The sequence below is a fragment of the Triticum urartu genome, chromosome 7 (genome assembly GCF_003073215.2).
Source record: "Triticum urartu cultivar G1812 chromosome 7, Tu2.1, whole genome shotgun sequence".
NCBI classification, from domain to species: Eukaryota; Viridiplantae; Streptophyta; class Magnoliopsida; order Poales; family Poaceae; genus Triticum; species Triticum urartu.
This window is the reverse complement of record NC_053028.1, coordinates 110,161,336-110,166,472: the sequence shown is the minus strand read 5'-3', so window position 1 is coordinate 110,166,472 and position 5,137 is coordinate 110,161,336.

The following is a 5,137-nucleotide window of genomic DNA, read 5'->3' as shown; positions in this document are numbered from 1 at the left end:
TTCTATCAAATTCCAAATCATGTATGTCTCTCTCAAAAGGTGTGTACAACAAGGATGATTGTGGTAGACTAACAAGCAAAGACTCAAATTATAAAAGTCGCTCCAAGCAAAACACATATCATGTGGTGAATAAAAATATAGCTCCAAGTAAAGTTACCGATAGAAGTAGACGAAAGAGGGGATGCCTTCCGGGCCCAAGCTTTGGCTTTTAGGTGTCCTTAGATTATCTTGGGGGTTCCATGGGAATCCCCAAGATTAGGCTCTTTCCACTCCTTGTTCCATAATCCATAAAATCCTTACCCAAAACTTGAAAACTTCACAACACAAAACTTAAGGTAGAAAACTCGTGAGCTCCGTTAGCGAAAGAAAACAAAAGACCACTTCAAGGTACTGTAATGAACTCATTATTTATTTATATTTGTGTTAAACCTACTGTATTACAACTTATCTATGGATTATAAACTATTTTACTAGCCATAGATTCATCAAAATAAGCAAACAACACACGAAAAACAGAATCTGTCAAAAACAGAACAGTCTGTAGTAATCTGTAGCTAGCGCAATATCTGGAACCCCAAAAATTATAAAATAAATTTATGGACGTGAGGAATTTATATATTAATCATATGCAAAAATAATTAACTAAATAGAACTTTCCAAATAAAAATTACAGCAGTTCTCGTGAGCGCTAAAGTTTCTGTTTTTTACAGCATGTTCAACAAGACTTTCCCCAAGTCTTCCCAACGGTTCTACTTGGCACAAACACTAATTAAACACAAAAAACACAACCAAAACAAAGGCTAGATAATTTATTTATTACTAAACAGGAGCAAAAAGCAAGGAATAAAAATAAAATTGGGTTGCCTCCCAACAAGCGCTATCGTTTAACGCCCCTAGCTAGGCATAACAAGAAAGAATAGATCTAGGTATTGCCATCTTTGGTAGGCAATCCATAAGTGGCTCTCATGATAGATTCATATGGTAATTTTATTTTATTTCTAGGGAAGTGTTACATGCCCTTTTTTAATGTAAATTGAAATCTAATATTCCCTTCCTTCATATCAATAATTGCACCAACCGTTCTAAGGAAAGGTCTACCAAGAATAATAGGGCAAGAAGGATTGCAATCTATATCAAGAACGATAAAATCTACGGGCACATAATTCTTATTAGCGACAATAAGAACATCATTAATTCTTCCCATAGGTTTCTTAATAGTGGAATCCGCAAGATGCAAGTTTAGAAAGCAATCATCAAAATCACGGAAATCTAGCAAATCACACAAAGTTTTGGGAATAGTAGAGACACTAGCACCCAAATCACACAAAGCATAAAACTCATAATTTTTAATTTTAATTTTAATAGTTTGTCCCACTCATCATAAAGTTTTCTAGGGATAGAAACTTCCAATTCAAGTGTTTCTTCATAATATTGCATCAAGGCATCAACGATATGTTTAGTAAACGCTTTATTTTGACTATAAGCGTGAGGAGATTTTAGCACGGATTGCAACAAGGAAATACAATCAATAAAAGAGAAATTTTCATAGTTAAATTCCTTGAAATCCATAATAGTGGGTTTAGCAACATCTAGGGTTTTAATTTCTTCAATCCCACTTTTATCAAATTTAGCATCAAGATCAACAAATTCCGAATTCTTAGAACGCCTTCTAGGTAAAGGTGGATCATATTCAGTCCCATCATTATCAAGATTCATATTTCAAAACAAAGATTTAATAGGGGACACATCAATAACTTTTAGATCTTCATCATTATTTTCATAGGAATCCAGTTTAGCGGCCATCTTATTGACTAAGGTAGCTTGCATATCCGAATTTTCAGCAGTTAATTTTTCAAGATGGGCAATTTGGGATCTTATACCATCAAATTCTTTAGACATATCATCGAGCTCTTTATTCATATAATTCATGAAACTTTTTTATTCCTTAAGCTCATTTCTAAAGAAATTATTATGCTCAAATTGCAAAACCATAAACTTCTTGACGTTGTTTTCGATCTCCTCTAACCTTTTAAGGTGAAGATCACCAAATCTAGGTAGAGACATCGCGACAAACAAGCAATCCAACACACGAGCAAACAAGAGCAAATGGGTAAAAGAGGCAAATAGAGAGGGAGGATAGAGAGAGAGAGGGCGAATAAAAGGGCAAGGGTGAAGTGGGGGAGAGGAAAATGAGAGGCAAATGGAAAATAATGTAATGCGGGAGATAGGGATTGTGATGGGTACTTGGTATGTTGACTTTTGCGCAGACTCCCCGGCAACGGCGCCAGAAATTCTTCTTTCTACCTGTTGAGCACTGCGTTGGATTTCCCCGAAGAGGAAGGGATGATGCAGCAAAGTAGCATAAGTATTTCCCTCAGTTTTTGAGAACCAAGGTATCAATCCAGTAGGAGGCTACGCTTGAGTCCCTCGTACCTACACAAAAACAATAGCTCAACGCAACCAACGCGCTTAGGGGTTGTCAATCACTTCACGGTCACTTACGAAAGTGAGATCTGATAGAGATGATAAATAATATCTTTTTGGTATTTTTGGTATAGAGATGCAAAGTAAATAAAGTAGAAGCAAAGTAAAAGCAAAGCAATAGTAAAGTGATGGAGATTGATATGATGAGAAAGAGACTCGGGGGCCATAGGTTTCACTAGTGGCTTCTCTCAAGAGCATAAGTGTTCTACGGTGGGTGAACAAATTACTGTTGAGCAATTGACAGAATTGAGCATAGTTATGAGAATATCTTGGCATGATCATGTATATAGGCATCACATCCGAGACAAGTAGACCGAAACGATTCTGCATCTACTACTATTACTCCACTCATCGACCGCTATCCAGCATGCATCTAGAGTATTAAGTTAAAAACAGAGTAACGCTTTAAGCAAGATGACATGATGTAGAGGGATAGTTTCATCCAATATGATAAAACCCCATCTTGTTATCCTCGATGGCAATAATACAATACGTGCCTTGCTACCCCATCTATCACTGGGAAAGGACACCGCAAGATTGAACCCAAAGCTAAGAACTTCTCCCATGGCAAGAACAACCAATCTAGTAGGCCAAACCAAACTAATAATTCGAAGAGACTTACAAAGATAACCAATCATACATAAAAGAATTCAGAGAAGATTCAAATATTATTCATAGATAGACTTGATCATAAACCCACAATTCATCGGTCTCAACAAATAGACCGCAAAAAGAATATTACATCGAATAGATCTCCACAAGAGAGGGGAGAACATTGTATTGAGATCCAAAAAGAGAGAAGAAGCCATATAGCTACTAGCTATGGACCCGGAGGTCTGAAGTAAACTACTCACACTTCATCGGAGGGGCTTGGATGATGATGTAGAAGCCGTCCGTGATCGATGCCTCCTCCGGTGGAGCTCCGGAACAGGCCCCAAGATGGGATCTCGTGGATAGAGAAAGTTGCAGCGGTGGAATTAGGTTTTTTGCTCTGTCCCCGATCGTTTGGGGGTACGTGGATATATATAGGAGGAAGAAGTACGTCGGTGGAGCTTCGAGGGGCCCACGAGGCAGGGGGCGCGCCCTAGGGTGGGGGGGGGGGCGCCCCTACCCTCGTGAGCACCTCGTGGCTTTCTTGACGGAGGGTCCAAGTCTCCTGGATCTTATCTGATGAGAAAATCACGTTTCCGAAGGTTTCATTCCGTTTGGACTCCGTTTGATATTCCTTTTGTTCGAAACCCTAAAATAGGCAAAAAACAACAATTCTGGGTTGGGCCTCCGGTTAATAGGTTAGTCCCAAAAATAATATAAAAGTGGAAAATAAAGCCCAATAATGTCTAAAACATTTGATAATATAGCATGGATCAATCAAAAATTATAGATACGTTGGAGACGTATCAAGCACCGACATCTAGCAATGAGTGTGTGAACATAAATGTAATGTTAGTGGGAAATACGTACTCCCCCAAGCTTAGGCTTTTGGCCTAATTTGGTCTATGGCCACGGCTGGCCTGGCGGATATCCATAATAGTAGTTGGGGTTTTATTGAGAAGAAGAAGAGGAAGACTCCGATTGCCACTGGCTGACAATCATCTCTGGATCCCACTAGTAATTAGACTATCATGGAGGATCAACTTGTGGTTCCGGCTCTGGCTCCTCGGCTGGTGCAGGGTTCTGGTAGGCGTGAATAGCCTTCAATGGAACAAGGTACGTGCCTACAGATAAATCAAACAAAGAAGGAGCAGGCAGGGTAATAGTCTCAGGATGGTGTTTATTAAAGAACAATTGATATTTAAGCTCTCCTTCCCTATTCTTAACAATAAAATCATGTGCCACCATACTTTTATAATCTAGATAAACACGAGGCAGCACTTTTTCTTCCTTCTCAAAATGCCTAATAGGTATGTTAAAATGTTTAGCTAGGCGTGAAGCATAGATGCCTCCAAAGGTGGGGCCCTTGGTTCGGTTCAGACATAACCGTTTGGCAATAATACCGCCCATACTAAAAGTGTTATCACTGTATAAACCGTGGAGCAGAATAATTATATCAGGGATACTAAGGTTTCCATAGTTTCCGCGTCCAATTAAGCAACGACTAGCAAATAATGCAAAGTAACGTAAAACAGGAAAATGTATGCTAGTGATTCGTGCATCGGAAACCTTCCTAGTTTCCCCTACAGTGATAGTATCAATAAACCCCTCCACATCATCATGATGTGGTTCTTCAGTCTTGCCCTCAAAAGGGACTAAACAAATCTGACAAAAATCATAAAGTGACATCTCCTTATGCTCATCATATAAATGAAACTCCACCATAGGTGGCGAATTCCTAGAATGGAAATGAAAGTTTTGCACAAAGGTATTTGTGAGTAAGAGATACTGATCGCATTGGTCGTGGAGGAAAGCAGTGAGGCCTGCATTCCTAGCCAATTCATGAAAATCTTCATAAATACCGGCTGCTCTCTAGAAATCATCGGAAGGCCATTCACACGCCCGAACCTCTGGGGTGCGCGGCAAATTATACTTAGGCTTCGGTGCCTTTTCCTTCGAGCTTTGGCTCGATGAGCCCCTCAATAGTCTCCTCATCATTTTCTGAAAAATTCTGAAATTTTTAGTAACTTCAAAATAAAAGTAAACCAAACTCAATAATATT